Source organism: Falco peregrinus, chromosome 5 (genome assembly GCF_023634155.1).
Source record: "Falco peregrinus isolate bFalPer1 chromosome 5, bFalPer1.pri, whole genome shotgun sequence".
NCBI lineage: Eukaryota > Metazoa > Chordata > Aves > Falconiformes > Falconidae > Falco > Falco peregrinus.
This window is the reverse complement of record NC_073725.1, coordinates 101,763,297-101,785,727: the sequence shown is the minus strand read 5'-3', so window position 1 is coordinate 101,785,727 and position 22,431 is coordinate 101,763,297. Positions and strand designations below refer to the sequence as shown.

The 22,431-nt window shown below is 45.5% G+C and overlaps 1 protein-coding gene across 3 annotated transcripts in view; it reads left to right on the top strand.

The window, feature by feature from the left end:
* The window catches only part of PLXNB1 (plexin B1), an 82,093-nt gene that overhangs the window by 4,975 nt on the left and 54,687 nt on the right, over positions 1–22,431 (top strand). For 2 of the 3 annotated variants that reach the window (XM_055806131.1, XM_055806129.1), the window contains exon 2: positions 18,536–18,597. The exons of the other annotated variant lie outside the window; for it this stretch is intronic. The gene's annotated coding sequence lies outside the window, so the exon portion shown is untranslated. The remainder of the gene's footprint in view (positions 1–18,535; positions 18,598–22,431) is intronic. 3 annotated transcript variants of the gene reach the window in all.

Sequence of the window (22,431 nt, the reverse complement as noted above, 5' to 3'; positions counted from 1 at the left end):
TGTGATTTTTATCTTGCTACTTGTATCTGTTCCCCTTTTGTCTCGTGGGGAAAGTCTCTGGTCCCTATGTCATTGGGGCTGTAGGTGGAATGATCTTTGTTCCTCGTGGCAGCTTAGCTAGGCTGGTTCTGTATTGGGCGCTGGAGTTTAGGAATTGCAAGACCACTTGCTCTAAATACCCACCTAGAATTTGTGGTGAGCCATCGGGGTACACAGCTGTAAGGTATCAACTAAATAGAGTGCTGTTGTTAACAAGCTGTGTATCTGCAGGTGCAGAGAATTTCAAGTCATCACCATTCTCATTCTTTTTTGCAGTTTTCCATAATTCTGAATTTAAAGGCAGTGCTGCCTTTGGAGCTTCTGGGTTTCAGTGAAAAAACATGCATGTCAGCTTATTGCAGCATAATTTAGCATTGCCTGTCAGCTGAGTTGCAGTGATGGGATTCATGCTGCTGCTGAAGTTATCACAAGCAGAATGTGGTCTTTTCTTGCATCCTGCCCTTCCTTGCAGCTCTGCTGTGGCAGGAGGGTAGTTGTACCTGGGATTGTGCAGGTGGGGGAAGCTGATTGTATTCAAGCATTTGTCCATGCTGATGAAACTAGTTTTCTGACCAAATTGCATGTCGTTCTGTAAATAGAATGGGTATATTTGACAACTTGTCCTATTATAATAATTGTGAAAATTACTACATAGAAGTAGTGTTTTCAGCTTAAAGTTTCTACCCTTTTGTGCCTATTTTAAAATCATTTTTGTTTCAATCTCTGTTTTTTTAGCTCTCCTATACTGTACCATTTCACATTTTGGTTAGGTGGCCTCCCAGATTTACCTTAAGAACTGAGTGCAGCCTGTTTCCACCCTCTGGTCCAGACTCCTGGATACTGTGCTCTTGAAATCCCTCTGCCATGCCCCTGACATGGCCATGTCCCTGTCCTCCTGTGTGAGCCTCTGAGGAGTTCCTGGGCTCTCTAATCTCCATAAAGAAATGCCAACCTCTGTGAACACCTGGCCAAACAAATGCTTAAGAAGATGCTCCTGACGGTGCCCTGCAAGTGCTCTGTGCTTGGGTGGAAGTTCTTCAGACAACAAGAATTTAAAGCACAGGAACCAGGACTTCAGAGGTGCTCTTGCCAGACCAGACATTGTCAGATAGAATCATAGAACGGTCTGGGTTGGAAGGGACCTTGAAGATCACCTAGTTCCAACCCTCTTGCTATGAGCAGGGACACCTTCCACTAGACCAGATTGCTGAAAGCCCCATCCAGCCTGGCCTTGAACACTTCCAGGGGGGTGGTATCCACAGCTTCTCTGGGCAACCTGTTCCAGTGTCTCACCACCCTCACAGTAAAGAATTTATTTCTAATATCACTCCAGGACCTTCTCTTCTCCAAGCTGAACAACCCTGACTCCCTCAGCCTGTCTTCACAGGAGACACATAATGTTAGCATTGAAGTTGGTGTAGGGTTTTGGACAGCGTGGAGTTAATGTCCATGGAGCAACTCTCTAGCACTTTCAGCTTTGATCCCAAGACTTTTTGCATCAGACTAACCTTCTTAAAATGCTGCATAGAGCAACTCTGTTGGTGAATTACCTAATAGCAAATTACCATATGTGAGAGCATTTGGTAACGCTTCAGGGATCATCCGTCTGCTGTCTTCCACACAGCAGAGTCATGAGCTCTTCTCACCTGTCCTGTGCTGTCTCCTACCTTCAGTGTAGCCAAAAAATGTATGTGCTGGAGATCTCTAGTCCAAGAGCATTTCCTGGACTTCTGAATCCCACAGCCATCAATATTCTGATCTGTTTTTGCATACTGCTCAACTCTTGCATACAGATTGCAGTCCATTACTGAATGATTCTGTCCAAGAGAATGATAAAACAGGTGTGCAGCTGAATTAAGTGCTTGGGAGCTATGTGTGCCGCTGTGAGAAATAGAGAACTAGTAACCAAGGGGCTCTATTTGCCAAATCTTTTCAGCTAGTTCAGCATTTTGAGAGAAATTGCTGAAATGAGACTGCAGAGATGTTGAAGGACCTAGGGACACTTATGTATTGGGTTTAATAGTATACATCTGATTGAGCATTCTGTCAAATTGTGACCTCAAAAACAGTTAAATTATTTGGAAATTTATAAAATGCCAATAATCTTAATATCACTGTGACATCTTGCCTTTCTTGGGCATTTCTGTTAAGGCATTTGTGCACTTACATTCTGATCCTTAGCTCAGCTGAAACATGTTGGATTACTCTTCACATCAACCTGCAACTGCTGAGAGAAATTTAAGGCAAGGATTGTAAGGGCTCTTTGCTGTTTGGCCTGCATGTCAGTGCAGCTTTCTTGTGGCTACAGTGAAGAGGTGTGGTTCCCTCACAGGACTATGCCTTCTGGGGGACTGCTGTTGCTCCAACGGGTAGCACTGACTCTTAGGGTTTGTTTCCTTGATGTAATTTTTTCTGTCATTTTAGGATTTGTAACTAGAAATTGTTTTCCAGAAGCGTGACAGCCAACAGAGCTGCGTGTACAATTACAAAATGGCCCTGGGTGTCTGCTACCAGCTTGTCCTCTTGGCAGCACAGGCAAAATTTGAATTGGCAAGAAGGCAGAGCAGTCCCTGTGGCACTGCCATCCTGGAGTGACTCAGTATGCCGAGCTCCTTGGCCACAGTAACAGGCAGTTGGAGTCCCGGAGCTGGAGTGTCTGTTGTGCTCCATGCCCAGCAGTGCTGAGATGATGTAGAGCGAAAGAAAAAGGAGCAGTGAGGTAGAGCAGCTGTCCTGCAAATGCTGTTCTTGGCCTCTGCATTACCGAGAGGGCAGCTACCTGCAAGGTTGCTCGCCACAGCAGCAGAGACTGGGAGCAGGGGCTGTGTGTGCTGGCAGTACGGCCATATGAGCAGCTGCACAGGAACAGATGAAAGAGCCATTTAGCCTGTTTTGCTTTTTCTGGGCTTGGGACAGTCATGTCTCTGTCCTTATAGTGCCCAAGTCACCATGGCCCCTTCGTTCTCAACGCTGAACTGTTCTGCAGGGGAAGTGAAAGCCTGTGTCAGTAGCCTCAGTAACCAGCTCAGCCGCAGAGTGCCACGAACTTAAAGGCTTCTGGGGTAGTTCTGACAACTGTGCTTTCTGGCTTATTGTGTTTTAAAACCATTCCAGTGTGGTGTAGTAACGGTACTGTGTTCTAGATGCTTGAACTTTGAGCATTTTCTGTCCACAAAACACAGAAGGCTTGCTTGCCAGCAACAATTGCAAATAATCATGTTGTTGCATTGTGGTACCAAGGCCTGTATGTACAGGGTGGTGGCATCATGAAGCTTTCCTTAAAGGTCTGTATTCATACTGGGTACTGTTCCATAATGCATAACTAGGCTTCACAACACTGAGGACAGCTGTCTCTGCTTAAGTCTGTGAATGGAAGTTGTAAAGAGGAGGCAAGCTGATGGCCGTATTGCAGACTCATGTTATTTTGGAGCTAACCATTCAAATACATCTACAGTATCACACCATCACAGACCTGCTATAGCAACAGCTCTTGCAGTGGATCTATGAATGCCAAACTCATTAGCTACAGACAAGTAACATCTAAACAGTGTCTGCCTTCCAGATGATGACGGTGATGGGCATCCTGCTGGGAAGAACTTGTATGCTGACGTTCTGCTCCTGCAGCCATGAGACACAAACATTTATGGTTAAGTAGTTTTGCAGTTTTCTATTCTGTTGCTGATGGAAGGTTTGTGTCTGACACAGGTGGTTAGCAGCAATGTGCAAGTCCCAGGATGCTGTAGCACTGAGCGGAGCTGTTATAGGAGAATGACCTGCACTTGCAGCTCTGAGGTTCCATCCTTTTCCTTTGCCTGTATTGCCTCCTGAATGTTTGAAAGCCATTGGGCTGTGCATCTGTTTACCATCCTCCCAGTGCTGCCAGCACAGTGTAATCCTAGCGGGTGCTGCAGTAACAATGACAGCCTCAGTGTTCTCTGCGAGCTGCCAGAGCCTGTTGGATCATCAAAACAAATATGGCACCTGGCTGTTCAGCTCTAGCATTGTAATCTGCATCCCCAAGTGCACCATGTAGGAAGTACCAGAAGGCATAAGGTCTTAATGATGGAACTTCGCCCAAAGTGCAATGTGTTTAATTTAAGCAGGTAGAAATCGTATGTATGCAGTGATTCACGAGGGAAATGGTTTCAGCCAATATGAACACATGGAGCAGCCTTGTTGTTCCATTGTAATGAAGAATACATCTCGGAAAACTCTTCTCTGTGTAGAGACAGCCTTAAACTTTTTGTGCTTATGAAACTGTTCTCTCTACTGGGAACCATCCTCTGCGATGCTGCTTCACTTGGCTGCAGTAGAACTGTTAGTCTACAAATAGTCTACAGTCTACTGATTTCTTTACCCCACTCAGTGACCTATAGGAAGATCTGAGTCTTGGGTTTGTCTTCAGGCTGTTCTTCTGTATATGCTGTAAGAAGTCTTGTCCCTTTGGCCTGTTTGGTACAGAAAGGTGGAAAGCTCAAGTGAAGGAAGGGGAATTGATCTTTTGAGAGCTGCAAGAAAAGAAAAAAAAAAAGTATTAGAGGACTTCCCTTCTAAAGAAGCAAAACAATTCTTTAAAATGACTGTTTACATGTGTTAATTCCCTTTGTTTTTTGTGGGATGGAAAGGTCATTTTATCTCTATCTAAGCTATGAAAAAATCAATGGTCTAATCAATTTCTAAAGTAGATTTAGTCAAAATGACTGCTGTGTTGTGGCTTGGGCTTTGATGTGTGAAGGTGTCCCAAAAAGCTGCTAGAAAAGTCAATGCAGAGCATCGCTGCAAATAAACTTACAGAATTTGTAGGGGAATTTTCTGTCCCATTCACTATGTCCACAGGGTGCTTACTTTCCCTTGCCCAGTCCCAGCGCGGCTTCCTCCTGATGTTCCTGCTGAAAGAATAGATTGCTGAGAGCAGATCAACAAAAGCAGTCACGCAGTTCACTTGAGCGGTCATGCATAAATATGAGCAGACTTTCTGCTGTTAAAGCTGATGGTTAGCCTTGCCTGCCACCAGTTTTCCATAGGCTGCATGTTCCTGCTGCTTGGAACTTGGCTGAGGATCTCATCCAAGAGGATAGTGTCCCTGATAGACAGCCAGGTATTAGCGTTCTGGGGTAGCTGGGCTGGGGGGTTCACAATGGGAAGAAAATTTATTGGTATGAACATACCAACGTAAGGATTGATAAAAGCCACATCTCATTCTGCACTTGCTTTGGAGTTGTTTTGAGTGGTATAATGGGCAGAGCCCTGCCAGCTGTCATGCTGACCTGCACCCAAGCCTTGGCCTGTGCTCCTGCCTGCACACAGAGCGTAAGCTCTCTGCCATGTGCTCTTTGTGAACTTAAATGTGCATTTGACATATAGCGCAAAATGAGAACAGTCATTAAATGGAAATGCTGGCTGGAGGTGGAAGTTCAATGGGCCTTCTGCTAGAAGAGAAGTAGTAGGAGGCACTAGTCCTCATGATGTTGAGTGCCTGGTTAACATCTACAAGGGATTAATGCTTTTCTTGCAATGATCTTGAATAACTCGGGTCTTTGGGGAGATTTGAGATGGGTAGTTATTAGGTTTTATGCCTGCTTCAGAGGATATATACCTCCGAAGGGTTCTGTTGTTTTAATAGGTAGAGCAGCTGGAAAGAAACACGTGAGTACACGGCAGCAGGTGACTGTGTCCATGTAATGTGTTTCTTAGAATGTTTGACTTGGAGCCGTACAATGGTATGAATAATTGATCTGTGCCAACATCAACACCGTACCTCATCATTATTTAATTAAAAAAAAAAAAGCTGATGCACCTGAAATAATGGATTACATGTTGGAAGGTGGTATTCCTAGCAGGTGTCTTCAGCAAGTATCAGTACTATACTCTGTACTGTTCAGTAGTTCATCAGTATTCTGGAAATAAATCTAAAGCTGCTGCTAATGTTGATTCAGCAGAGAAGCAGGCAATGCTGGGGGCAAATTCAAAACTGCGGCTGGAAATGACAGGTCTGTTGGGATTTTCTTGCTTGAAAATCCTGAATAGTACCTAAATCTTTGGCAGAAAGGGGATCAGGTAGTGAAGTTTTCCTTAGAGCTTTTGGAGAAATGGTTAAATGGTGACTAAGAAAGATATGAGCTCCTTATACTCAGTCAGGTAATTGACTGTTAACTGATAAAAACTTTGCAGTCTATGATTTCTGTAGCTCCTCTGTTATGCTGTAAAATGGGTCTAGTAAAATAAAATCCATCTGATACAGGCAAGTACAGACTTCTGTGTGCCAGGGACACTGATCGTTCACCAATTGTGTGCTTCACCAAAGCAGTGACCCTGAAGAAGGGGGAGGAAGGGGGCAGGGTGGAGGGATGACAATCAAATTGATATTAAAAAAAAAAAAAAAAAAGTTGGTCAAGCACTCGGGAAGGTGCCTTGTAATGAGAGGTTGACAGGACTGAGCTGTTGATTGCCAAAAAAGCTATTGAGAGGTGACTTGGTTAAAGCACGTGCATAATTGACTGAGGAGCTACTCTTTAATCCAGCAGGGAAGGAATTAATGGCTCAAGGCAGAAGGCAAACAAATAAGAAATTAGACTGGCCTTGCTGCCAGAAAGAATGATGAAGCCATTGGAGCATACTGCTAGGGGAGTAGTGAACTTATGTTTTGACCTCCGGAGGCCTCTAGTCTAGATGCCATAAACCACTACATTTCACAGAACCACTTAATGGGTTTTGTGGAGGTGTGAGCGGATAAAGCGGAATGGCGCCTGTGTGGTAGGCAGGAAGTCAGAGTGGTCGCACCTTAAATTATGTGACTCTTGACTAGTCCTGCTGCAACTGATTTCTGGTTTTCCGTGCTTTAGAAATAACCTCAAGACTGATGCAGTTTTGTTCCTTGTCCCTGGTTTTTTTCCTCCCAAACTTTGTTTATGTCTGAGTGTTTTATGTGACATAAGTGGTACATCCTGGATGTAAAGAATCTTGTTCGTGATGGGAGTGCTAACCCGAGGTTTGTAGTTCAGATGTCTCCTGAGAACAAAATGTTCTTTATATTTCTCACACTATTTCTTTCACCATTACACGGATCTTTCTATCCGATCTGTCTTGTGGTACTTATTTTACTGATTAAACTTTCTAGGAAAGTGGAGTTTTATTAAGCAGTTGGTGCGTAGACCCATGTACACTGAGGAACAGTGTTAAATTCCAACTGCATTTTTGTAATTTCAGCTATTTTCATTAATCTTGTCTTACATTCAGTGTGAAAATCCTATACAAGAAGTAAGTATGGATGTTGTAGTTTAGCCTGTGATTGTTTCAGGATAATTTACGATCATTTACAGGCTGAAACCTAACTTACAGGTTTACAAGGCCAGACAAATCATTGAGCTCACTTAGTCTGATGTTGTGTAAAGCAGGGCAGTGGGCTCTCCTGAATTTAAGCTAAACATCCGAGTTGAGACTGAATGTTAATGAAGAGTTGTGAGTGATGGAGATCTTGCCATACCAAATACATTTTAAAGGTATCTCTGAGAAAAGAAGTTTGAAAAACAGACCTTGGTCTACACATTCCAGAAACCTGTAATTAGCAAATTATTAACTTTGTTCTGAAAGGGTTAACTGATGTTGTACTTGTTCTGTTTGGCTTCTGGTTGACTATATAATAGCCAGCATCAGCAATTTCTGTACTGTGCTGGATTGCAAAGTCTGATAATTAACACATTAGTTTCATACTGCTACTGCCAATGTTTGCACTGAAGAACTTTGCTTTTTTTGGCCATATGGATGGGTGGGAATATCAAGATTGTGTTATGGCTCAGTGCTCATTCATGTGCTCTGTTTTTCCCAAGACGTCTAATCAGGCTTGGGGCTGAACGGTGCCTTTTCGGAGAATCTTTAACCGAAAGGTCAAAATAAGCACAAGGCCTGGAGACAAGTCGCACTGTCTCTTTTTCCCATCCCCCAGCCGTCCTTTGTGTCTGTCTCTCTCCACATATACATATGTACGAGTCCTTCACCCAACACATTCATCTGTGATTCCTTTCTTGAGACCCAAGCCTTCCAAGTGCCCTGCTGCCACTCGGGGTCTTCCCAAACAGTGCACAGCTCTGCGGGCTGAATCTCACTCAGCAGTCTGTGTTTGTTCGGGAGCGGGGAGCTGGGGGGGATGATTTGTGGTCGGGGGAGCTCCTGGCACTCACCTCCTGATGGATCTGCAGGCTTTCCACCATTGCTGTGCACTGTTAGCTGCCTGGCATGTGTCTCTCAATTAACCACCTGTAGCTAGACCAGGATTTCCCTTGAAGTCGGGTTTGCTTATAGACTGGAATCTGGTGGTGCTTCGAGTGGGAAGGAAAATGTGCCTTACAGTGGCCTCAGAGCGAGGGCTCCAGGTGATGCCGTGGAAGCTGAAGACATGGGTTTGTTATACAGACCGGGTCAGATATAAGTGGGATTTGTTCATGCTTACCCTGTGCTACCTCCCGTCCACGCACTGAAGGTTCTCCCTGGAAACTCCCTGTGGGAGAGCATAACCAGGGGAGTGGGAGATGTTGAAATCTGCATATTTACGCCAGCTCTCAGCGTTTGTCTGAGGAAGGTGCCTTTGTTTTAGTAAATGGGATTTATTTTTAAGGTATTGATGGGTTTCTGCCTCTTGTAACAGCATTTGAGGCAGTCAGCTCTTGCTTTTTAAGTGTCACTGTTTCAGCCCTGCCTTGGCTACTCCCTTCCTTACTTGCCAAGTGCAACTGAAAATGAGGTATTGAAGCAGCTCATCTAGGGTTTTTTGTATGCAATCTAGCAAATGTTAGTGCTGGAAGTTGGAATCTTGCTGCTGTTTGTCTGGTAACATTAGCCTGTGTTGTTTCCTTGTGCTGCTTTTGAAAAATACTGGTTTCATTTCTGTGTGAGAAGTGGTTGGCCCATAAATGTATGCCAACCCACCTAATAATTCTTTTATAAAATCTTTCATCAGGTCTTTTCTGTTATATGGTTTAGAAAGAAAAAAAAAACCCAAACACCTCCCTTTACCCCTGGAAACAGCAGTCATCTTGTTCTGCTGAGCTGACTGTAGCTCATACTGATCAGTGCTGTTTCCTTTGTCTTCGTTTATTTTAGAGTTAAGCTATAAGCTGTTTAAGACTGGGCTATTTTTGTTCTATAATTTTTCCGGATCTTTTGTATGAGCCTTCTAAATGCTAAAATAAATGCTTTTAAAAGCAGAACTACCATCCATGTTGGGCAAGATGGTCATTGCTCTAAAAATGAAGTTTTGTGGTTTTGCACTGATAAAATGTTTTGGCAAGCACATGCCTGCACAAAGGAATGCCTAGGTCAGGGCTGGATTCATGGCTATCTTATGTCTTTAAGTTAGATTGCCTTTTGTCAGCCAGATGCCTTGCAATCCCTACCTTCTCTCTCCATCCCTCCTTTGACAGTAGCTGTGGGCGCTCAGCAGGGGCTCCCTGGTTGTGTTTGCTTTAGCTGGGGAGGTGTTTGCCTTCACTGCAGAATTCCAGCTTCTAGCTGCCGGGGAAACCTGGAGCACTTGCGTTGATTTATTAGGGCATAGTGTGCCTCAGGAATGCCTTTGCTAAGGAGCTGGGAGTGATGGAAGGGATCTTGCCTGATGTGGTATGAAGCCTTCTTGTTTCTCTTTGCAGAGGCACTAAAAAGGAATTCCCCAAAGCAAGGTAAGAAAAAAAGCTCGCTAGGCTGACTACTTTGGAGAGTGTCAAAGTAAGACTTCAGTTGGGTTTCCCTGGCATAAAATCAAGGAGGTGAATGATAGCTGCAATTTTAAGAGTGCAATTTTAAGTGCATTTTTGGTGGGAGATGGTACTGTGAGTTGCCCGACCAGAGGGTTTGTATGCTTTTGGTTTGTGTTAAGAGCTGGCATTCCAGAGCTACTGACTAGGGCTTTTTTCTGGGACTTGGCTTTGGGCCACCTAAATGTTTTGCACTTGAAAGAAGCAAGTTTCAACCTCTTTGGATTTGCAGACTTCTAAACATTTTCCAGTAGAGATACAGCAGTGGAATTGCTTTTTTAATTACCTTTGCAGACAAAAGTCTATGGACTGCAGGTTTAAAAATCACTGACGTGAGCTTGTCTTCCCTGTAGAGAGTTCACTAGAGTACCTTTACTTCTGTCATCTGTCCCAGCCATTTGATATGCAGCCCTTGTTGTCCTTTCTTGTCTGGCATGCACACACAAAGATGATTTTTGGACTTACTCTTTCTTTTGAGATTTTGGTGGCTGTTGCCCCATCTGTTCTGAAACCAACACCTAGGAGAACGTTGGGTGTTTGTACGAGGCAGGGTGGACAGCCTGTCATTTTGTGTTGATCAAGTATTTGGTAGTTGCCGAGTAGGTTGTGTTTATGGGGCATCAGTGCTGAGAAGGAATTTCCTTTCCTGGCTGAGGTAGAAAGACTGTCCACGTAAACCTTTTTTCCTTTGCTTTAGCATTCCTTGAGGTTGTTTCCTATTTTACAAATGCATCTTTTGAGAACTGCCAGGAAAACGTCTCGCTCACATGGAAATGGAAATTTCTGAGCTCACAGGGATGAAAACCTTTGAGTCTGTGCTCACTGAATGAAAAGAGGATTACCAACCAGCCATTCTTCAGCGTGCAAAGCAGTGGAGCAAAATCTGCAGAGGCCCTCCGAAAGTTATTGGCTTTCCTCAAGAAGGGTGCTTGTGAATAGAATTGAATGAGGTTGGTCCTGACCTTCTCAGCTTCTCTGCTGCAAGTGCAGAGAGCTGTGAAACTTTGAACTCGGTAGATGTTTGAATAAAATGGGAGAACTTTTTTGAGGTAGGTGTCTTGCAAAGAGGTCTAGAGCCAGCATTCCTGTATTACTGTAAGAGAATTAATGGTTTTGTGACTGTATTTGGGCCTGATAAAAAGCAGGGAGGCAATGCTGATTTTTCAAGATCTATTTGAAGGGTTCAGAAATGAGGATGGTCTGCTGGAGTAGATGCAGATGGCTTATTTTCACTGGGGACTGTTAAACCTGCCAGAGTGTAAACTGCATCTTAACAGAAAAATGCGAGACAAGGCCTGCACATCTCTCCCTCCTAATTACCACAGCTCAGCTGCTGCTGTCTCTTATACTTACACATCTGAAAGGTGACAATGACAACGTCTTGAATGGCAAAGCAATAGCAGGAAGGCTCACGTGTTAGGGTTTTTTTTAAAGCTGTAGTCTGGAACAAAAAAAAATTATTCAACCAATGGTCAAGAATATCCTTATGAAAATACAAAATGATGAAATATCCTTTCTCCTAGAAACTGCTCTTCATGAGACCACCAGCATTTTTGTAGGTCTTGATGGCTTGTTTCCTGAGCGACTACTGGTAAAGCAGCAGCCAGCTTCATCCTCTGCCACACTGACAGTCTTGGGAATGTCCAGCACAGCAGTGGGACTACCATTTTTGCTGTCCCTGCAGCTCTGCACTGGTTTGCCTTTGTATGCACTACCTTTTCAAGAAGTTGGAAGGTTCTTCTCGCCTGTTCTGGCAAAAATATCCAGTAACATTTTCACAGCAGTTTCTTTAATTGCCAAACCCTAACTTTCAGATCCTCATCGCTCATGGCACACAAAAAAAGATCAAAGATAGTTTTGAGTATGACCTTGTCTTAGAGGACCAAGGACTTGGGGAGGATAGTATTGTAGTTACGATTGCATTGCAGTGGTACCGGAAGAGTGGAGGCAGTGGCAGCTCCCAGTTGCTCTGCAGGTGACAGTTTTGGATTTGGTGTTTCCCTGTGAAAATCTGTTGCAGGTTGCTGTTTCTCACGGCACTCTTGCTGGTTAGCCATTAACTTGCTCAATCTCCCCTCACCCATGTCCTTACTCTATTTCACGGTATCCTTGTAAATCTGGTTTAAGAAACAGCTTTGTGATGGTTTCTCTTCCTGCCTTCCAACTTGTTCTGTTTAGCTTGGGAGAACATGCTGGCACCCAGGCCTTGGCAGGCACATTTTTAGTGCCCCCTTTTGCTTCTGTCCCTTACCCTTTGACAGTCCCTGGGGAGCCCCATGCCAGGGGCAGCAGGCAGGACAGGCTCTGATCAAATGCTGCAACGGGCTGATGGAATTCCTTTCAGCTGGGAAACAACACAGCAGAGGAAAGGCAAAACAGTGCTGAAAACCACAGCTTTTTTTAGCTGAGAGGAGGATGTCCTTCTTCATACGTAGCCTCCTCCTGCTCATGTCCATACATAGTCCCTTCCTGTTCCCCATCATATAGTGTTTTCTCTCACTGCATCAGGGCATTCAGGCTAGTGCTGATCTGAAGGAGCAACCTATACTAGGAGATCATTCTGCAGAGTTACTTGTCTTGTTTCTGCAGAGGGCTCCCCTCTTTCAGTACTCGGCTGTCTACTGCTGTTTTCTCTTGTTAGATGTTTCTTCGAGTACACTGCTTGCAACTGTGGAGACTGCAGTTCTTCCTTTCCCCCTTGTAATAGCCAGCTCTCCCAGCCTTTTCACAAACGGGGAATAAACATTGAAGTGAGGGGATGCCTGTCCATTTGTATCAGCCTGGGAAGTGGTAGATTTCTCTCCTGAGGCCTTTGCCTCAGGCATCTTAGCAAAAGGCATCTAGTCTCTATTCACTTCAAACACATACAGTTCCTAAGCCAGAAATGCTCATGAACTGTGATCAGTTGAAGGCCAGACAGCGTGACCTGGTGCCTCTTAAAAATCAATGAATTAAGGAGCTGTGACTTCTGGATGCTTGGAAAGTATGAGCAGGTTGCAGCACCCGCTGTGCAGTGTGAACCTGAGGAGGATCACAGGGTGATCAGCTCAAACATGAATCTAACCTGTATTTATGGTAGGAAAATATCCTGAAACGTGTGCCAGAAGAATTACAGTTTGGATAAATCACGTGTTTTGGCGAACACCAGCAATTACCTTCTTCATAGACCCTGTGTATGGGCTTCCTTTCCTTAAAGCATGAGGAATTTAAGGCAAATTTCACTCTGGAGCTAGAAGGCATGTTTTTAGCAAAGGCAGTGCAAGCAGCATTGGGACCTACTCCAGGCCTTTGGTGTGCTGAAGAAATGCGAACAACTGCAGAGAAGGGCATATAGCTCAGATCCTTTTGCCAGCGTGCTTAGCAGGCAGTCCAGTACCAGATCTGGTTCAGTCTTCGACAAGTGACCTCTGTCACTGAAGGGGAACATAAAGAGCCTCAGTGAGCTTTGGCTGAACTGGGCTTTTGCCTGTCTGCTCTGGAGAGAGAGTAACCTCAGTGTTCCCCTCCTTCCCTCCCCCCAGTGTGTCTGTGAAAATACTAACTTGATTTAGCTGCCAAAAAAAGACATTTTTAAAGTATACATTGCTCTCCTGTGTCCTAACTTCTGTAAAATATGGGTTATGGTTGGTTCCTGTATATGGTGCTCAGCAATTTTGCAGAAGAGAAAACGGCACCTCAACAACTATCTACACAACACTTAATATAGTGAGGTCTTAGTCTGTACTAGGACTCCAGAGTGCTATTCTGAGCATTATGAACCCGATTATATTACATATAGAGCTCAAATGGCTCAGAGCCACACTCTGGATATTAACTGTTTCTATTAAGTTTTGCATTTAGAGATCCTTCTGGCAGAGGAGGGTGATGCTGAATGAGCTGACGTTCCTGCAGCGAAACTGTGTGTGTCTGTACAGTGAGGGAGTGTTCTGCCTTTAATTTGCACAAGGAGTAACCTGAGTTCCAGAGCTTGTTAACTTACGGATGCTCAGTGCAATAATCTTTTCAATATACTAGTTTCATAGCCACAGGTGTTGTGGAGGAAGCACTTACTGATGTAGATGTATAGGAGGGCAAGAGAAACCTTACGAAGTGCTATAAATATATCATAAGGGATAAATCCATATGTAGCATGTCATTTGACAGAGTATGTGGTAAAATGGCATTGAATGTTGTTACTTGTGATTCTTAACAGTCTGCGTCCCTGAAAGAGTGTTTTAAAGACTTGGTTTAGTTTGTGATGAAAGTAGCTTTAGGAACAGTGAAAGTCCTTCCCACTTTTTTTTGTTTTAAACAAAGTTTCTTTTAATGGTTTACATTTTGTGTTGTGCGGTTTCAGATTTTGTAAAAACAAACCCCCTGAAAACCCAAACAACAACAATAATAAAAGAAAACCCTCTGTAGATCATTTGGGTGACCCAAACAAAGTTGATGGGTTTCTCAGTGTTTGAAATATACATTGGCTGCCGGGTGGGAGCTGTGCAACTCTTCCTTCCTCATCCCACAGGCGCAGGAAGAGAGAAAAGCGTATAATCCTGCCCTGGCACTGACTGAATTTGAAGCACGCTGCCCCTGGACAGGTATGCTGAACTTGGAGTCTAAGTGGCTGCCTTAGGGGGGAAGCGGGGTGGACAGTATTGTATGGCTCTTAGGGGTATGAGGCCCTGGGACAGGGATGGGTAGAGACTTGCTAGTGGGAGAAGAAGGGTGCTGGAGGTGGCAGCATGTGCTGTTGGGAAGGACACGTCTCATCTCTACTTGGAGGCAGCAAGACTTTGCCAGGTTTGGAGTTAAACGCTCTCGGCAGTACCAGTGCAGCCTGCAGCTCCTTTCTCTGTCCTGGGGGGGAGGTCCCCTGCTCCAGCAGGGGCTGCCTGCCTGCAGTGAGTGACTCTGCAGGGGACAGAAATGAGTGGGTGAAAGTATCCCATGTGCCGTGTGGATGGATCCATGTGCCACTGGTTAGCTCATGCCAAGGCTGATGGTGAGGGGCTGAGTTCGTATGTGTTTTATGGATGAGTATTCCCTTCCTCAGAAAGAAAGAGCTGACTGCTTTACCTTGCAAAGGCTTTGCTCCCTAAACTTGGCCTTATAGTGCATAAAGGCACACAATGACCTTAGTGTTCCTATGCCTTCTCAGCTGCGTTTTTTGTCTTGGACTCCACTGACCCTGAGATTTGGATGTGTTTCCCTCTGCTGTTTTGTGTTAAAAATGAAGGAGCTGTGATGTGGGGAAAGAGTTTGTATGATGGAACCCATCAAAAAAAATATGAGGGGGATGATGGTGGTGTTTGGAAGGGCTTGGATGCGACATGGTAATAGGGATGGATGTTGTAGTGTGGGGGAGAGGGGAAGCTAGGAAGGGACTGCAATGGGAATCAGTCCCCGAAATAAGTATCACACCAACAGGGCATGAAAGGATAAGCAGTCTTCTCCAAATCAGATTCTGTGCCTGAGCCTTTCTTTAGAATTTCCTCCAATTTAGACGAATAGCCAACATCAGATTTTTAAGTGGTGTTTATGCTGAACACTTGCAGGAGTGCGTTCCCATCCAGCTGCTGAGCAGAAATCCTCATTCTTCAGTCTCGCTGGGAGCTGCTTTGCGCTTTTCTGTGGCAGCAGCTTTTGCAATAGGAGCCCCCCCCTTCCCGAAAAGGATGGCTTTTTCAGTGAAAGAAGCCAGCGTAGCCAGGCAGACATTATCCCCTTGCCGGAAGGAGGGATCCAGGCTCCCTGGGGAGGAGGGAATGGGGGGAGTGAGTGATTCATTGCAGCTGGCTGCAGTTTGGCCTCCTTCTCTCTCTTTGCCCTGGGTGCCAGGGAGTGACAGCTTGTGGGCAGCGGGCCAAACTGTGAAAAGAGGAGTGTGTGAGGCCTTTAGCTTTCTCATGCTTTATCAAGCTGCAAAGAATAGCTCGATATTCAGCCAGCATTGGTGCAGGTCAGGAGAATGGAAATGCTAACTTAACTCCTGACATGCTGGCTGATTGCTGACCGCGCGCTCTGCACGGAGCAAGGGCCCCACTTTGTACGGCTTTCGTACAGCAGCATGCGGAGCAAAAGGGAGAAAACGTGCTTTGAGGCAATAATGAAGATATTTTTCTGTTAAGTGGGCAGCCTCTGAGACTTGCTGGGAGCGTGGAAGGATGGAAAGCGCTCTCCTCTTGTGGCTTGCTGGCTTGTGCAGGTGGAGGATGGAAACACCAGAAGGTAGGGCAGCAGGAGCGACAGGCGTCCTGGGAAAGCGTGAGGGACTGGGGCGAGTGGCAGGTCTGCCCCCGGCTGCCCTTCCGCTCGTGGCACAGTGCTGAGCTGACCCCTGCGCCCGGCCTGGCCTGTGGGGAAGCGGTGGCCTGGGGAGCAGGATGCGGCCGGTCCTGGAGCCGTAACCCTTTGCTGGAGGGCCGGCCAGCAAGGCGTCCCTGCGGCCCAGCCTCTGCGCAGGGCTGCCCGCCGGCACCGAGGGAGTTAAGTGTTCTTTGTCGGCGAGGGGTGAGCCTACCTCGGGGTGTTGAGCTCCATTCCCACGGCTTTTCCTTTCTGACCAGGGTTGGGGGAGGGATCGTGCCTGGAACAGTAAAATGCCCAGAGGCTGGAAAACAGCACCCCGGGCCCCTCTGGCCCTGTGTTGGGCTGGGAGGGATTTGAGCTTCATGGCAGGCTGGACAGAGGCTCTTGGCCAAGGCTGGGGTCTGTTGCCACTGGGTAAGATCATGGATTTATTTCCCTCCTTTAGGCAGACAGAGATGACTTTGCAGGCAACCAAGTTCCTGCCTAGGGCACCGAAATAAATTACTTCTCAGCTGGAAGGATGTAAAATAGAAATCAAGTCCCCGGTAGTTCCATGAAGCAGATCACACAGGTTAAACATACGGGTTTTGTGGCTGAGCAAGAGCAGCAGTGTTAGAAGGAGCATCGTTCTTTACAAAACATGTGAGTTTCTCAAAGGTGTAGGATAGCAGGGCCCTTCTTCCCTCATGCTGACGCTGTCTTCTCCTCCTGCACCGCTTTGAGCTGCTACATGGAGCTGTTTGAAGCCCTGAGGAGCAGGAGGAGGGGGAAAAGCAGGTGATAGTCTGAGGGGCTGGAGAGGGGAGTTGGCGGGTGCTCAGAGCACAGCCTGCAGTGCCTCGGAGCCCAGGTATCCCACTGTTTCTCCATCAGCAGTGCAGGGGGCTGAGAGGGCGAGGGAGCTCTGCCACATCCTAATTTGCTGTGAAGCTGAGTGTACAGCTGTGTGTACTCTGTGAGGGGTACTAATCTGGGCCAGCACCAATGTCCCAGCAGAGGGAGAAGGAGTTGAGAGTACCTGTTCAGCCCCTAGGAATACTCTCTGAAGTCCTCTCTGAGGAATAAGGTGTGCAGTCCCTATTCTCAACAGCTTCTGAATTCAGGGCAAGGCAAATTGATGTGAGTGAATGGGACCCAGAAGTCACATAAAGGAGAGATGAACCGTGGGCTTGAGGTGCAATTCCACTGCTTAATTCTGCTGGGCTTGCTTGCGCTGTGCAGACCAGGTTATGCCAAAAAGCATGGCAAATGTGCGAGAGGCTTGGCAAACGACACTGGGTTTTTGTTTGTGCATGGGATGCCTGACCTTGCTTCTGCACCAAATTCTCTTTGCAAAGGGTGAAGTGCTGTGATCCTCCCACTTGGTGTGCTGGCCCCTGTGGCAGGAGGATCTGGAAGGGAGAGGGTTTGGGAAGCAGTATTGCCTGTGTGGGACAGAGGCTTTATTTCTTGCAAGGTCAAGAGGGTAGCCTGGGTCAGCACCCAGGTACAGAAATGAGCGATGGAATAACAGCATCTGTGCAAATATTCTGCAAACACCAAAGTGAGTCCTCCTGGTGGATCTTGCAGACTGTTAGATGCCAAAATCATAATAGACTGGTAGGCAGCAGCCATTGTTCTGTTTTCTGCGCCCAGGCACTTAATGGTCGCTGAGCTCTGCTTTCAAGTGTACTGCAGCTCTTTGCTCCGTTTACTGACCCAGCAACGGGAAATGTGGCCAGAGTGGGAGCTGAAGTCACAGGCTGATCTGAGACCTGTGCAAGGCAGACCTGTGGTGGATGCACAAAGAGAAACTCTCCCCTGCTGTGGCGGTAGCTTGGGACCCAGGTGCAGCGAATGCACCAGTGAGAGGCTGGCTTTTCTGCTGTGCTCCTGCAGGGACAGGGGGTGTGTTCCCATTGTGCCTGTTCTGGTTTGCTCCTGTCAAGCCTCTTCTCATTATTCTTGCCTTGAGCTGTCTCAGGCCTGAAGGCAAAGTGCTACAGAAGGCTCTGTAGGCTTGCCCTTGAGAGACATGCGGTCCTTGGAGAGTGCCTGTTCAAGGGAAGCACTGCAGTGGGCTGAATTGAGGCTGTTTCAGGCTGCAGAGCTCTGAGCTAATCTCCCAGAGGCAGAGACATTACTCACCAATCAGGAATGTGTCTGTATTTTTCCTAATGAGAACAAAACATTTTATCCCTGTTCATTAGAGAGTTAGGGTGTACTGTTGCTATGCCAACAGACTCCTCTCCCCTGCAGACACACTGGGGGTGTCCTCCGTGCCATGGTTAAAGGGTGAACGGGAAGGCTCTTTCTGGCAAGAAAAAGATCCCATTGTTTTCCTGGGGCTGCCTGGACTTTGTGCAGCTGGCCAGATCTTGCCTTCTCAGGGGGAAGGGAACCACAGTGGGAGTCAAGTGCAACAGAGATTCAATTTATTGGAAAAATAGTCTTTGCATTTCATGTTATGTTGTTTTTTCCAGCTTGAGGCACACTCTTCAATAAGAGAAATGAAGGTGTCTCAACGTTCCCAAGAGTCCAGATGGTAAGCAAAATGCGCCGGGAGTCAGCACTAGGATGCCCATGGACCGTTGCAGCCCACTGGGCTCCTCTGTGTTCCTGAACATCTCAGTTTGTGTGGCCAGTGTAATGCTGGGCAGCCTCTTGATGCTGCTGCATGATGAACTGCACCACCTGCGATGAGTTGGATGAGTGGGTTCACCCAACAACGTGGTCTACTGGAAAGAGTGGGTGGCTGTATGCAAGAATATGCACTTGTTCCCTTTATGTAGGGAAATCCTATGAAGGACAGAGGATGTCTCTTTAACAAAAGCTTTGTTTACTCCCAAGGCTGACTGTCTATTTGCACCCACTGTTCTTGAGGGACTGGTTGGGGTCTGTGGGTTGCAGTGGTGTCCAAGTCAGGCCACTGTTACACCTTTTGCAAGAATTGCCTTGGCACCTCTGCTGCTGCATTTCCATCTCGGTTATGATGTGAAAAATAAAATTTTAAACTTTGTATCTTCTGTGCGAGGGGTTGAGTTTAACCTACAGATGGAAAAAAACAACCAAAAAAAGCTGCTTTCTGATGGTGATCTATGGCCAGAAATGGGGCAGTGAGGTTGCCAAATCTGAAGACAGTCTCGTGGAGCCAAGGTGATGTTTGTATCTGGCTGTCAGTCACTGTGGAGTGTGGTGCGCTGCTCTGTGGTGTCGACAGCTATAGACCCCTGAAGAAATGTCTCCCTGAAACAGAGTTCCAGAGTTCTTCTTTCAGGCTGCTTCCTGTTGAACAGGGTAGTTACGATTCCTATTGCAGTTTGCCTGGCAAAGCACTCTGTTAGTGAACGTGTGGAATTTGAATATGGGAATTTGAATATCAAATGTAGGGTGGTACAGCAGAGATCCCAGCCTGAATGAGCTGCTGGAGATCTGCAGATTGGCATGAACTTCTGGTTGAGGAGTGAAACCGTAGCACCTGGATACTAAGTGCTGATTTCAATGAGTCACTGACTCTTTCACTGGGGAGATGAGTATCACCTTAGAGCACTGAAAGTACAAGAGCCTTTCATCAGAAGGGTGTCTGCTTGTTGGACTTGTAGCTATAGGAGCAGGAGGGCAACAAAACCAATGAACGAAGCCAGGCAGGAACCCCTGGCCCATACTTCTCAGTGTGCGCAGCCCTCGTGCCTTCAGTTGGGTAGTAGACCTGGATTGAATTCTTGGATGGTAAAGAGCAAATTTTCAGGAAACCTGTTTCAAGCTGGATACTCCAAGAATAAATACTGAGTACATATAACGTGTATAGAAGGATTGGTGAGTCTGGTTTCTTCAGCTTTGCGCTGTTCTGAGTGGTTCAAGTAAAACCACTAAATCAAACCTGCTTGAAAGAGCGAATGAGAAAGTACTTGAGATTACTTGAATTCAGGCCAGTCTCTTCTGGATCCATGGTACATGAAAGATAAAAGACCATAAGGAGGACAGAGGTCTGTGTGTTGTATTCTTTGAGATATCAAGCTGATTCTGTCCAGATCCTATTGAAAAAGTGCTCCAGCAGAAGTGCACTAGAGGACATGCTGTAAGTCACCTTTAAGCGAGAAAGAGCATGGCTGAGCAAACTAACTTCTGAAATGTGAGTTACAGTTGCCTGAGTTGCGCTTTACTTGGTTCTTGTGCAGCCGGAGTAGCGATTTGGTGTTACCTAGGAGTGTGTTACTTGTTCCCTCCTCCTTTTTAAGTAGTGTAGGGGCTGATTTTCTGTCCTGTTTTCTGTGGACCACCACTTGCTTTAAAGATAAACATACAACCGCTGTGCTGTGTGCAAGGCAAGAATTCTTCAGGAGGAATCCTCACCTTTGTGGGGTGGAGGGCATGTTGCTCCAAACTGTGATGATGTATTTTAATGGCTGTAGACTTCTCTCGTTGCTTCCTATGCCTGGCAAGCAGTTCTGTATAGTGTGCTGTCTGCAGCGTGATTGAAATACTGGGGGTTGGGTATTTCTAGACCTCAGGCCACATACTTCCTTCATATGTGATGTAAAGCCTCTATATAGCTACCTTGAACTCCAGCTCCAAATGCGGTATTTCAGTGAAAGACTAGTCCAGATGGCTGTCTGGTCTTGCGTTTTACTGTTTTGCAATTGCGTTTCTGAGAAGTCTCTTGCTGCATGCTGAGCTGCTCTTCATGAGGTATGGATACTCCATTTGGTTAGTTATTTAACCTTCTAACAACTCCATTCTTGTTCTGGTAGTATCTGAGCTTCTCTCAGTGGAAAAATAATGCAGACCTGCATGTTATCAACAGTGAGATAAAGAATAAAATTCCAAATCAGTTTCTGTCTTTGCCTCTAAAAGCACCACAGGTGCTTTTAGAACCTTGAGAGGAGTGTTCTCCCCTTTGATCAGGACCAGTTATGAGCAGTTTGTGGGGTGAGGTGTTCCTTCTCACTCTTAGAGAATGGTTCAAAGCCCTGAATTGTGAGGGAGGTTTAAATTTTTTAAAATGCTGTTAGCACTGAGTATTGTAATTATAGGTAACATGTCTGCCCTCTCTTGAGTTCTGTTGGATTTCAATGGCCTCACTTCTTTTTCTTGAATTCCAGTTACACATTTACATCTCTGCATGTTTAAAAAACGCCTGTTGGACTCTTAATAACGAAACTGGCAAAGGACAGAGAAAAGCCAGATATATCAGCCTGACAGGAAAGTTTAGGTTGCTTGGTGAGCTAAGGTGTATAAATAGCAACATCCTATATCAGATAATGAAGAATGTAGGAAGCAATTAGGATCACTGCATTTTGGAAGAAATCACTCGGGATTTTGAGGGAGGTATGATAAAAACAGTGTCCAAACCCAGATACTCTTATATGACTCCCTAGGAGAATAGGATCCAGTAAGGATACTGTTGTTTTATGTGGGATAGGGAAATCACTACATACTGTGCCCATACTTGAAGGAAAAACTGATGGATTGAAATGTTCATAAAGAACACATGACACAATAAAGCTCTGGCATGCAACCTTTGTTGTGAGTGACATATCCTTCATCAGGGCAGGCTAAGTCAAGTATAAGGTAACTTGTATTTTCAAAGTACTAGCGGGGAAAGAATTTTTTTTTTTTTTTTGAAAAATACACCCTATTCTGGAGGAAGAAGGTGTAGCTGGATGCTGTGGCTTGAAAGTAAACTTGCTTTTGAGCAAACTCAGTTTAAGAGGTTAGGCTGACTGTTTTAACCAAGAACTAGCTGACTAGCAATTCACTACAGCAGTTGGGAATCCCTGCTGTATTTAATAACCTTTGTGTGTGTTTCTCCAGCTCTTACAGAAGTTGAGTTTTCTTCAACTTTAGGAAAACCATTGCATCTTAAGAAAAATATCTTCAATTATTAGAAATGGAATGAGAAATCAGGATTACCTTCCATACCAAGAACAGCTGAATAAACTGGGACTCTTCCACCTGAAAAGCGATGAGTGGTAGTTGTCTTCAAATTCTGAATGACATGGGAAGGTTAGAGGGGGAGCAACCTTTTTTTTTTTTTGCCTCTTACATTACAAATATGAATAAGTATTGAGTGGAGCCAGCAAGTAGTAAGCTTAAAAACAAATAATGACTTAGTCCTTGATGTGTGCAGTTAACCTGGGAAGCTTCTTGCCACAGGATGTTGTGAATGCCAAACATCTGTGTGTATTTGAGCACGAAGGGCAAGTCTGGAGAAGAAGGAGCTATTGAGGGTTACAAAATGCATAGAAACCACCTCTATCCCAAGAAGTCCCTGAGCTGCACATTGTTTAAGCCTGGAAGAGTATTCAGGGAGGTAATTCAGGGAGGTAAAAGTGCTGTGATGTTCTTACTTTGTACTTATGTTTCAGGCCATCACCAG